The following is a 13918-nucleotide window of genomic DNA, read 5'->3' as shown; positions in this document are numbered from 1 at the left end:
GCAAGCACGGATAGGCGTCACTACCGCGGGGAGCGGCCTCGTTTTCTTGGAACCCAAGCCGTCACTCCAACGTCGACACGGAGTGAGGCTCACGAACGGTGTAGCTGAGGTCTTACCCAACCAGACCTTCGACGTGATGGTGGCGAATTTCTCGCACCAAGCGAGGCGGCTCCCGAAGCCCACCGTCGTCGGTTACGCGAAGCGCAATCCGCTGGCGATCCTGACGCCCGAGCGCCGAGTCGGGGCGGAGATCGCACACGCGCTGCATCTCACCGACTGGGACGTGCAAGCCGGGAGAGGGGGAGCTGGACGACCAAGCTCCCCAGAAAATAAGATTGCCACGGGAAGTCACGCCGGCCCCGGCGATCAGCCGGCGAGGTGCCCATCATCGACGGAAGGCACCGCGCGAGTCACAAATAAGGATCCCGAAAATTCGCCGATGAATTGGGAAAAAGAAATGGACTTGTCATACATCGACGATGACAAGCTCCGCGCACGGGTACTCGACATGCTCCGTAAGCATTCGAGTCTGTGGAGCGGTGCGCTCGGTACGATAAGAGCAACCGAGCACCGCATACCACTCGAGGCGGGGACGAAACAGATTCGCTCTATGCCCTACCGAAAGGGGCCCGCCATGCGTGAGATGGTTGCTAAAGAAGTCAACAAGATGTTGAACGCCGGAGTTATCGAACCCGCGAGCACCGAGTGGGCTTCGCCGGTGGTGCTCGTCCCGAAGAAAGACGGCTCCCTTCGGTTTTGCGTTGACTACCGACGTCTCAACGCAAAGACGGCAGCGGATTCGTATCCGCTGCCCCGGATGGACGACTGCATCGATTCTTTAGGGGATGCAGCCGTCTTCACTACGCTCGACTGCAATTCAGGCCACTGGCCAATCCCGGTCGCGCCGCAGGACCGGGATAAGACCACATTCACCACACATATGGGTACGTTTCGCCATTTGCGTATGCCGTTCGGACTGAAAGGGGTACCGGCCACCTTCCAACGTGCATTGGACATCATCTTGTCCGGCGTAAGATGGCAGATATGTCTCGTATACCTCGACGACGTCATAGTTTTTTCCCGAACGCACGAGGAGCACGCTGAACACCTCGACATTGTCTTGAGCTTGTTGAGGACCGCCGGTATATCCCTCAAGCTCAAGAAGTGCAGCTTCTGCCGTCCGAAGATGCATGACCTGGGGCACGTGATATCCCCAGGTAAGCTCAGCGTGGCCGAAACGGCGGCCGACGCCTTCAAGACGTTCACGTTCCCGAGGACGCTTACGCAGGTGCGCTCGTTCCTCGGGGCGTGCAACGTCTAACGCCGTTTCGTCAAGGGGTTTGCCAAGATAGCTCGACCGCTAACCGATATGACCCGCAAGGACGCCGACCCCGACTTCGATAATCCAACGGAGGCCCAGCTTCAAGCGTTCGAGGACCTCAAGGCAACGATGATCGCTCCGCTGATACTTGCGCTTCCGCGGTACGGTCGGCCGTACATGATCGATACCGATGCAAGTGCGTATCAACTCGGGTGTAACCTGATGCAAGAACACGACGAAGCCAACGACTGGCGTCCCGTCGGGTATTGGTCGTATTCGTTAAACGACAGCGAACGCAACTACATCCCTACAGAACGCGAGTGCTTCGCTGTAGTGCGGGCCGTCCGCACACTACGCCCGTACGTCGAGGGCTCGAAGTTCACCGTCCGAACGGATCACGACGCGCTGAGGTGGCTCATGTCCCTGACCGAGAGCTCCGGAAGACTCACCCGGTGGCGGCTAAGTCTGGCTGAATACGATTTCACCATTCAGTACCGCCCCGGGCGCGTGCACCAGGTCTCCGACGCCCTGTCACGCCTCATATCACCGAGGGTCGCCGACGACCCTCGCCCGGCTGTCGAAGTGGACGACGACATCCCCACCTACGACACGTGCACGACCGTTCGTGATGTCTCGGATGAGCTCGCGGACCACGTATGCACCGCGAGCTGCGACCACGAGGCCGACCACGTCTTCGTGACTACAAGGAACCGAACGAAATCCCGAATGAAATTGCGCGCCCTAGCGCTCGACGAGCCGAGGGGCGACGACGAAGCCCCTGCTCTAGAAGAACCCGACGCTTTCTGGGCAGAGAACGAGGAATTCGACGCCGTGGACTTCGATCGCGCCCAAGACTTCGAAGCCGATACGTCCGGTTCCCAGGTCGCCCCTCCGTAGGACGATCTGCAAGCCCCTCTTACGATAGAGGAGATAGCCGAAGAACAACGCGTGGATGACTTCTGCCAAACGGTATTGGCACGACAGTCAGAGTCCCAGGACTCCGCGTTCTTCGAGGACCACCAAGGGGTGCTCAAACGGAGACACCCCTTCGAACCTGATATCGTAGAGGTGGTGTTCCCTCGGACTCTACGCGCCCGGTTGCTGCGGCTCTGTCATAACCCGGCCATCGCCGGGCATCCGGGGCAAAAACGCATGTACTACGCGCTCCGTCGCGAGTACGACTGGCCACACTTGGTCGCGGACGTCGCGTCGACCGTACGAGGTTGTCGAACCTGTGCGATGAACCGCGTCAAGCTTCGGAAACACCTAAACCGATTAAGGTTGTTTCCGGCGACGCAGCCGTTGGAGAGCCTCGCGATCGATATACTGGGGCCGCTCCCAAAGACCAAGGCAGGGAAACGATTCCTCCTGGTAATCACCGACCGCTTTACGAAGTTAACGCAGGTCGTCTCACTGCGGACGGTAACCGCCTACACCGTCGCAGTGGCGTTTTGCGAAACGTGGGTCTTTAAGTACGGCGTCCCACGCTCGCTACTGTCGGATAACGGACCGCAGTTCAACGCAAAGTTCTTGCAAAGCACATGCCGAGTGCTTGGAACTACGAACCTTTATACGTCAGCGTACCACCCTCAGACGAACGGCCAGGTGGAACGCTATAACCGAACGATTGCGGCGATGCTCCGCAATTACGTGAACGAGCATCAAGACGACTGGGACGTGTACGTGGGACCGTTAACGTACACATATAACTGCCACGTACACCGAACCACACGAACGACCCCGTTTGAGCTCGTACTCAGCCGGCCCCCGCCGGAGTTTTCTCTTCGAAGAACCGGCGGGGACGCGCCCCCTGCCGATAGGGGAACGGATCGTGCGGAGTTCCTGAAGACCCTGGACGCGACCATCCAGAAGGCCTACGGGAGCTTGCGACTCACGCAAGCCCGTTACAAACGCGACTTCGATAAGCGCGTTCGAACGATCAACACACGTCTGGAGCCAGGTAACTTCGTCTACCTGAACCCCACCGATGGGGATAAGACGTCGAACAAGCTCGCCTCACCCGCCGTGGGGCCGTATCGCGTCCTCCCCAACGATCGTCGGACTATCACAATCGATCGTGATGGCGTCACCGAGCGCGTCTCCGCGCACCGCTGCGTGTACGCACCCCCGCCGATGGACGTGCCACGGGTGAGCACGACGACCCCGCGTGACCTTGCCAACAAGGTCAGGGAGGGAACACAGTACGCCGTTGAGAAGTTACTCAAGCATCGAGAGATGGAAGACGGAACAACGGAGTTCCTCATCAGGTGGGCGGACTACGACCAACGTACTTGGACAGCGCGCACCCACATTCCCGAAGAATTGGTGTCTCGATATGCGCTGCGTCGTCGAGGACGCACGGGGAGGGACCTCAACTCCGAAGTGAACGCGGACGTTCACTCTTAAGGAGGGGGCCCCTCAACCGCTCCGTCGACTGGATAAATTACCCCCCCTTCGCGGTCGGAAAGGTCGGGGGTCTACGCAAGGACACAACGAGGGGCCGACCCCTGAGGAGAAGGACCAGGCGCGCAGCGACCGCATGCACTTGTTAAGTGAATGCGCATGGGAAGTGACAAGTGCACACGGGATCCGAGATCCGATGTGCAAGCAAAAAGGAACTGTCTGCTCGTGCCTCAGAAGCCGGTATCGCCACCAAACCGCCACCGTCCCCCTAGAATATCGAAAAATTAACGGTGGAAAATGACACCGGACGGCGGACAGCACGTGCGTTACGTGCGCGTCCAGCACACGTGGGCCAAAAGCAATCGAAAATCGCCCGACACTCGCCCCCATACCGAAGTGGGGAATTAGCCGAGCGTTATGCCCGCATCATCCCCTCACAGCTCGCTCTCACGAACCCGCGACCAACGTTGGCAACGACGCCGTCGTAGAAACAGAGGGCAATCGTCCACGTCAACTCCCCCACGAAAACCCGACACAACGAAAGTTCCCGTGCGCCCCATACAGTGGCCGCGCCGTTGACTCCCCGTACAGCTCCACAACCGCCGCCAAAGCGAACTCCGACGGAAGAACACTTGCCACGCTGACAAGTTCAATCTGGAATGATATGCCCTCGCGCCGACGGCGAGGGACACCCCAAAGAAAACGAGCCGCTGAGCACTCGCGCTCTCGCCCCGTTAGCGAAGCACGCGAGTGAGTAATGCGATCGTCGCTGGAGTCGGTTACGGTCGCGGCGGTCGATACAAACCCGGGAGAGGGCTACTCGTTCAATACGGGACTCGGCCTCACCCCTCCCCCGGGGAGTACGACGGAGAAAGCAGCCGGAAGAATGCACGAGAGGTTACGGGTCCTTGGTCGACGACATCTTCCCTCCGCTCGACATGGCGGCACAACCAGGCAGAACGCGCGCTGGAAGGGAATGAAAAAGGACACGGACATATGATTACTACGGGACTAACGCACCGTGCGCGCCGCGGACTACAGACGCGGTAGGAGACTGGCGGAAGTTGTCCGGCAGCACAGCGGAGTTTTCCGGACACGCGGGAAAGGTCGTACCGTTGACCTCACCGAGTCGCCCTAGTCCCGCGGAGTACCCAGCGTCCCAGGGAAAGGGTCTCATGCGGAAGAACGGGTCGGCCTATCCGCGACCACAGTACGTCAGTAGGGCGACGCCCCTGCGGGGAGTACCAGGCTCCTCGCAATACAGGATTCTCGCCGGCGAGGTTCATGTACACAACGAGCCGGTAGCCACTGGAGATGAAGACCGGACCGCTCGCCTCGCTCCCAGGCAGACACGGCGGACATAGCAGAAATACGGAAGGACCCCTGCGGCCATGCGCACGAACCCCTCATCCAATAGGAGCTCGTCAAATTGTACCCCTCGGGACGAGCTCCCTCAGTATGGTGAGACGTCTCGGCGAATGGGAGCTCGTCAAAATCGCCCCTGCGCTGGACCCCTCTCTCCCTCTCTCTTTGCCCGCTCGGGAGCACCGACCGACGCGAACTAGACGAGGCAATCGCCTCCCGGAAACGGAAAGTCGCCAGTGCGCGAGACGGAGCGCCGAAGCCCCGTACCTGTGTTGGAAGAGCGGGCAAGGACGGCGATGAATTGCAGCCCCTCGTCGGGTCCTTGGGGAGGGTGTCGGCGTAACTACCACGGTAGTCCGCCCAAACCGACCCTTCGGTTGTGGGACACTCACACCCCAACGCAGGGGCAGAGACGAGGGAGTAGTGATGACTCCGACGGGTGGAGAGCTCGGACGACGTGAAGGGAAAGGAAACTAAATCGGTAGGGGAGACGAACGGGTCCGTTTATCGGGCTAAGGAGAGGACAGAACCGCGGCTACTACGAAGAGAGGGTCAACGACTGGCTTCTCCTCCAGGTCCCGCCGTTTCGTACCCGAAGGACGATCGGAGATAGAAGTCGGAATGGCGCGGCACGGCGGCGCTCACATCTGCGAGAGCGGGCATTGCGACCGACGAACCGTGGGGACTACCGCCAACCATCTCGCCACTTGCCGCGAGGCCGCCGACGGATTGGGGCACGGACCCCAAGTGGGCATAGGGATCACGCAGTAATGGGCGACGGCTGGGAGGCGTTGCCTCCTGCGGCGTCGAACGTGTAATACCGGACGCAGCCCGCTACGCGCGGAGCTCGTTACGCTCAGCGCGATAACGATCGCGGTCGGCGCTGATTTGTGCGATGGTTTGAGAACTACGGGTAGAATCGGCGCGAAGAGCCTCCATGTCCCTCTGAACCAGGTGGTAGTGTGACGCGTACGCTTCGCGTTCATCTTCGAGGCGGCGAGCCTCGTCGCTACGGGCAAAGTACCAGCGCGCCATGGTACTGAGTAACGCGCCGACGGACCAAGTACGATCTCGAGAAGGCCCCAAGGCGCGCAAGACGTCGGGAACCGCCCCGAGCTCGTCCGGGGTCATAATATGGTCAATGATCGAGCCCGACGAGGGACTGCCCTCCACCGGACGGAGTGGCGGGACGGGCAACGTTTCAGCCGGGGCACGACTACCCCGAGAAGGAACGTCGGCGGCGCGCGGAGTGGCGGCACGGAACGGGTTCGAACTCACGGCAAACTGTACCGGGGACTCGGCGTCCAGATCCCGATAACGTTTGCAACGTGCCGACCGGGCGCCGGAACCCACGCCACTACGGAGCCCCGCCGATCCGTGCGAAGAGGCCCCCACGACGGACTGCGCCAAGAACGCGTCTGCGCGGAAGTCGTACAACGAATAGACGCTCCGTTCTCTAGTGGAAAAATCGGTCCACGGACGATGGGTATGATCCCCCACCTCCCCGGCGCGGCGGAGGAGGTCCACGACGGCGGAATAAGTCCACACGACGTGCGTGAACTCCCTGTCGGAAGGGTTTAGAGACACCCGGGGGAGCCCAGATGTTACCCTCTCCAGGAAGTCTAATGTTGAAGGAGGTTGGAGGAACACCCTGCCGTTCACTCCCAACTCAGTGCTCACGGCGTTACACACCGCCCACGCCCACTCGCGTTTGCAGTTCGACACAAGACACGCGTACGCCGGGTGTCCCCTCTCCGAGAACGCGAACGCAAAATATTTAAGAACGTACGGTAAAAGCGGGTGGACTCCCAAAGAAGGAGAGGAGTCCCGTACCACCGCCGGGAGAGAGAGGAAATCCGCAGGCGACAGTCCGTGTTCGAAACACGCTGAACGGAACACGCGCCCATCCTTCTCGTCGGCACGACGGTACGCTGACCAGTCGAGATGGGCAACGGCGATGGAATGGATGCGCATCAAGGCGCAAGCCGATTTCTGAAGCGCCACCAACGGCTTCGAGAAGGCATACGGTCGGGGGCAAACGTAGAGCCCCGCAACCTCGGCAACGACGAACTCCGACGAACCCCCTCCGCCGGGTTGGAGAATCGCCGAAGCCATACGATCGACGTAGTCAACCTCGGCGATGTTGTAGACGAAGGTGCGTTCGCACTCAATCTCGTCGGGAACTTGGTAGCCGGCCCCGGCCCCCCCCCGCCATGAGACGGGCGAGAGCAGCGGAGGCCTGCTCGACATGTCCTGCCTCGCTGATCTTGCGGACGCGCGCAAGATCGGGACGCAACTCCGTCCGGAGGAGGATTTCGGAAACAGTGACGTGTGTACGGGCATGACGAGCCCACGAGAACCGCAGTCCGCTCAGGGAAAGAGGCGCGGACTGGTCGGCGGCAGCGCCGAACAACTTAGTCGTACTGTGCGGCACGCCGGGACGGGTCTCACCCGCGCGGGGGACGAGGCACCGCGGCGAACCCAACGACCGGGACGGAACCATGTCGGAACCCCCGTGAATTTCGTGTGCCCCGGACGGAGGGGAGGCACGGGCGGCGACGATCGGTGAACTTGCTGACCCAGCGGCGGCGTTGCTTGGGGAACCGGAGAGCTGTTCGGTGACGGGAGCCCCCACTTCCGCCGAGATCGTTGAGAGACGAGAGGGACGGGTCTTCTGGAAAGCCCTCGGCGGCGAAGACGGGATGGTCACTTCGGGCGAGCGCCCCGCAAGAGGCAGGGGGTGTCGAAGAAGGACCTTCTCCCGGCCTCGATGAGGCGGGAGGAGGCACGCCGGCCCGCGACGGAGGGTGAGGTGTGACCATGATGTTTTTCGGAGGAATATGCCCTTTATTAGTGAGAGAAGCCGCGGAAAAGGACGCCAGAGGAGAAGACAGGATGACGATGATGGAACCACGAAAGCAGGGGCGCGAGCAACGGCTCTCCACCGGGGTCATACGGCGGAAAGACACCGGTCGGCTCCATTACTCACCGCCGTCCGGTCTAAAAATAGAACGAATTACGGAGGGCAACCACGGCGGTAGGAGCTCCACGGGGCGGCCCACGGGTCAGACAGCGGTGCACCAGCCCCGCCCACCCCTGGTTGCGGACACCTCGCCGTTAGTGAGGTCACCGTCGAGACGCCCCACCAGAACTGCGACTCCGGCGGCGAGGTCATGTCGGTGCGCTGATGTGTATCTACTACAGGCGGCGATCTCTTTACGCCGTACGAGCAGTCAGACGACGTGGCGACGCGCGAGGAAGCCGTACGTACTCCCGAACGAAGGAGCCTCGGTCCTCACCGTCAGCAAGAAACTACCCCCGCGCTGCCAGAGCGCGGATGGCTGGCTTCTTCTCCCGCTCCCCGTGCGCGGGGAAGAACGAAGTTTTCCAACGACGCCCACGAAGGACGCTGGCATCTGCGTTGCGGCGACCTCGGCGCCCGCCTCCGTCGCGCGCGCGAAAGAAGTAGTTTTATCGCGTCCTCGGCCAGGATTGAAAAGAAGGATCACGCGTAACTACGGCGACCCTACGGCAGTCGAGGCCCGCGAAGGCCCCTCCCCCGGCGCCAGAACACGGTGCGCATCCTGCGTGCTCTCGCGCGACGCGCCCAACGCGCCGACTACTCGTCGCGCCGCCAAACGGAAGGGACGTGAGTGAGAATGGGTCGTCAAGGGGCATGACCACGTAATCGGGGCGGAAGGACAACCCCTGTGGCGCTGACCTCCCAATGCCCCCGGGCGACGCTCAGCTGTCGCTGCCACGGTGATCCCGGACAAGTGCGAGGGATGAGTCGCAACCCTATCGATCTCAGCGGCTGCCGACGGCTCCCGTAACGTCGCTGCTGCCGTGCCGCTGCCGTTACGATGACGTGCACGCTGAGCCACGCTCGAACACCCCTCGCCATCTCGGCCACGCTGGCGCACGAGGAGACCCTATCGCTGCGCTCGTTCATGCGTCTGGCCACCAGCGTCGGTCGCGCAGAGCCGCTCGTCGACTGCCCGCTCGGCACGAACACCCTCTCGCCCCGAGAGAGGCCTTCCATCCATCCATCACCAAGCGCAAGGAGTGAGCATGAAAGAGATGTCCGTAAGGGAGAAGACGCGATATCGGAGGTGTCAGGTGAGGCTGAAGCGGGTGAGCGGGAGGAATGCGCGGACCCGCCGCGCGCGCAAAACGAATTTGGTCAATGCATGAACGCGCACTCATCACGGACTGCCCTGCGAATTTTTTGCCGGAAAAACTTTCGCGGGAAAGCTTGCCATTTTTTGGCGATTTTTTGGGGAACGTCAAGGGGGCTGAGGCGCACACGCAGCGCTGGACAGCCACGCGCACGCAGGGCGCTCCGGGCAGGCCAGCGTGCACGTCAATGCGTGGGAGGAGCTGGCATGGCGGTCGTTAAGCTGCGAACGTAGGTCTACTTGGAGTGAAACGGGGAAATGCGAGTGCCACGATGCTGGAGGACAGGGGAGACGCGGGATCCGGGCACGACTGGACGAGGAGCTCCACGCAATACGGCGGGAACGGACCCTGACCACCCGCGGCCCGGTCGCGTGGAGCGGTCGAATTCGGTACCAAGCGCCGATGTACCGTGGCGTTGCAGACCTCGGACGACGCTCAACCCTCCCCTCTTCTGAGAGACACGTATTCCACCCGAGGGTGGACAACAGGCATACCGGATCGCATCGTACACCGATACAGGCCCCTGCGGCCGCACCACGCTTCGAACTGCACCCCGCTCGCGTCGTGCAGTAGCTCGCAAAAAGCAGCCGCGACGTGCAGAAAGGGGGGGACCACTAAGGAGCAGCGCGAATGCGGAAACTCTCGCGGCGGGGCATGGACGTGCTCCTCGATCCGACCACGTATCAGCAGAGCCGTGAATACTTGGTGTGTAACACCACCGACGTTGTTTTCGACGCCAACACCGGCGGTTGCGGGGAGGCAAACAGGTAAAACAGTTCGATTCGGTCGCACATTCGTTGCGCGAAATCCGGCCGTCTCGCTTCGAGGGCAGACAAGAAAGCCCTGGGGGAGGTTTACGCAGGAGGACGAGACGAAGGAGAGAGAAAAGTTGCTCGTAAAGTCTCAAGGAATCAGCGTAACCGGAAAAGCGCATGGAAGCAGAGAACGATGGGGCGAGCAGCAACGAGGAGCTGCAGACGGCACGCGGACGAGTGCGGCGGCGCGGCAATGACAAGCCGCTGCAGCGAGTTCACAAACGACGCCTTAGTCGCAGGGCGGAAGACTACAAGGCCGGGCCGCTCGGAGGCCGGGGTTGGACTGAATGAATTGGGACAAGCGCGGCGCAGGGCAAAAGAGACAAGGCGGTCGTAACGATGAAGGGAAAGGACCTCCCCTCCTTACTCACGCACGTGAACGAGGACGTTCACGCTTGAGGGGGGGGCCGTGTAGCATAACCGCCGACTACTGTACTATATTTTAGATTTAGAATTAGATCTAACGCTGTAAGGTACGGACCTTACAGCGTGCGCGGGCATACCTTACAGCGCGCGCGCTCCAACACGTGTACCCCACGTGTAGCAGCTCCGACGGCTGACAGCGTTACAGTGCGGCTCGGCCCCCACTGTCTACAGTAAGCCGACTACAGTACAGTCCGTACTGTACTGTAGACGGTTAATTAACTTGTACAATAAATATAGGGAGCGACCGCCGGCGGAGAGGACCAAGCTAGGCAACCCTCCACCGACGGTCGACCACCCAGCTTACTCTACTCACACCGCCGTTCCGGGAGTAGTCACCACCGAGCGGATAGTGGACGCGCACGACACCCAGGCGAGCTGCGATCCGCCTCCGCCCGTCAGTACCGGATCGTCAACCGGTACTGCTCCGGGGCGTCGAGGCGTCGAACCGCTTGGCTACGCGCGCGTCCCCGCCGACCACGCTCTACCACCCGCTACCGGCCCGCTTACGGTGGCGTTGGTTGGTTCAAGACCCTCGGTACGCCGATCCGGGGTCTTCCGCCGAACATTGCGAACACCCGTCCGCCGTGTGTGGGGTGTTTATGCGACAGGATTGAAGTGGCTCATACGTCGCAAACAAAGATCGGTCATATGTAATATGAGCTGTACAAGCTGAATCTACGAGCCACGAAGGCGACATCTCCAGATCGTTCGTGTGCGAAGCTTTCGACATCAGACATGTGAAGTAGACGCTGTTTAGAACCATGTCGAGATCAGGTTTCTGTGTGACAAATGCAGATTGTTTCCGCTGAGACATACGCGTTTTATATCCGCTAGGAGAAGCCGGGCGACGCCCATTCAAATCCTTTCCCCAGCAGCGGGTTGCCGTATGGCCTGTATGACCGCAGTTCGTGCATTTGTAATCGTTTATGTCCCGATTGTTCGGGGCACGATTAACCAGAGCCGATGTCTGTGAGGAGCTAGACTTCATGTTTGCTCGTTGCTCTTCCTGCAGCAGACGACTTTTCACAAAGTCCAAACTGAATATCTTTTCCTCATTACCGTGAGCATCAAGTGCAACGATGAGAGCCTCGAAACGAGCAGGCAGACCGTTGAGCACTGCCATGGCCATCTCCTTGTCATCGATGTTTACGCTCATTGACTTGAGGATGGCTGCCAGCTGCTTGACACGATTGATGTATGCAAGCACCTTTTCACCGGAAAGCATCTTCACAGTGTAGAACTCACGACGTGCAGCTAGTTTGTTCAGCAAAGTGTGCCTCTCAAACACGTTGACAATAGCTTCCCACATCTCATGAGCAGTATCAACATCACGTACATGCTCAAGATGCTCATCTGATAGGGAGAGACCAATCAGTGCTTTAGCTTTACTGTCACCTCTGATCCACTTCTTACGCTCTTCCGCGCGTTCCTCACTTGGAACTCTTCCCTCAACGATGTATTGGTCAACATCACGTAGAGCAAGCAGAAGTTGTATTTTCTGCTTCCACACGTAGAAGTTGGAGTCCGTCAGTTTGTCGATTCTGATGGATCCTCCTCCTCCTTGATCTTCCATTTTAGTGCAAATAAACTTCAAGTATTCGAAAATCCGTTCGGGGATCCCAAGCCGTCAACCGATAGTCAACACAATGGCAAGCCCACGTGTCTAAGAAGTTCGATATGATTACTATGAAGTTGCACTAGGAGAAATTTGCGAACAGATATGTGAATTTATTTGGATGAAATCCCTAACTATTCTGTTCACAAACTACCTTTAAGTGTGCGGCACCGTTCTCGTGGCACTTGAGGTGCCCGTGAGACTCAAAGACGCGATTGCAAGGGATACAACGCGGAGTCTCCTTAGCGTTGGCAACTTGAATGCGATGAGACCTAGACTGAATGTGGTCGTAAAAGGCCTTCGCACTATTGCCACTAACGCCGCACACTTTACAATACCGCTTATACCGCGGGCACACCTTACGATTCCTCTTGCGCTCACGCTTAAACTCTTTATCCGCGAGAACAGCCGCTTTCCGAGCAGAAAGTCCATGCGTAGTTCTCTTTATTGGTGCGGGAACAGAGCGCGGAATACGAGGAATCCTATATGGTGCGCAACTCGAGGACGGACCCGGAAGCGCGAGCCGAGGCGAAGGTTGATCCTCAGGCTCAAGCACCTCAACGGATACGACCTCCGATGTCCGAACCGTTCGACCGGTGACCAGCTTCCCAGGCGCAGAGCGCACCGGTACTAAATCCAGATCTAACACAACCCCGTAAAAACAGGTATTCACAATAAGGAATATGAAGATAATCGTCAGTAACAGATTTTGGAATTATTGCTCTTAAGAACCACCAAAACGTGCAAAGACAATCACTTAGATGTGTAGGAAATGGAAAGAAACTCAAAAACTACTTTGCATGAGAGAACGAAGAAAAACCAAATGCCAGATTGACGACGACGACGGTAGCGGGAGCGGAAACGAAGACGAAGACCAAAGACAGAGACACCAGCAAGAACCGCAGCAAGAACAAAAGCCAAACCAAGAACGAAGACAACGAAGACAGCGGGGGCGATGACCAAAACCAATTCACACAAGAGAGCAAGAACGACAGCAGCAGCGAAAACCAAAACCAAGAAAGACGGCAAGAACGAGAGCGACAACGACAGCGAGAAGACCAGCGGAAAGAACGACGAGAAACGGCAGCGAAAACGACAGCGACAACGACGGCAGAAACAACGGAACGAGAACGGCAGACTCATGCAGTGAAACGACAGCGAGGGACTGGGCCCATAACCTAATAGTAGGTTCAGATGGGCAAGGGAGAGAAAGAGGGCAGGTTGATGTGTGTGAGTGAAGGAGTTGGTACCGAGGTTTACTTGGAGCCGTCTTTCGGCGATACTTATACACTTTGAGTGTTACACTATCCCATTACTTTGGCACCTGGTAAACCGTACTCACCATATGCGCGACCAAGCGCGGTCCTCTTCTGGCCCGTCCACACTGTTCTATTTCCACCTTACGAATTGACTATTGACTATCAGTGCACAACAGTTTCTACACATTTCGAGTGACTGTAAACCATGGCCCTATGCATGCAATCGTTTCAAACCTTACTAATCTGCATCCAGACATGACAGAATATATTCTTGCACAATGAACAACTTGGCATCTCTCTATATCCAACAACGCTAAGTCCTGTCATATCTCAGTCCCCATACATGCCCTTGTTTCGTACCTTACTAATTTCGGTACACACTGCCAGACAACTATGACGGGTAGCAACAATGTGCATCCAGACTTTCTACACATCTGACGTGATATCCGATGTGAATCACACGAGTACTGTCATCAACTTGCATCCAACGGCGCACCATAACGAGAGCACAGTACAACGTCGCATGCTGACGAGA

This window comes from Chondrus crispus, genomic scaffold (genome assembly GCF_000350225.1).
Source record: "Chondrus crispus Stackhouse genomic scaffold, scaffold_16, whole genome shotgun sequence".
NCBI classification, from domain to species: domain Eukaryota; phylum Rhodophyta; class Florideophyceae; order Gigartinales; family Gigartinaceae; genus Chondrus; species Chondrus crispus.
Note: the sequence above shows the minus strand (reverse complement) of the source record.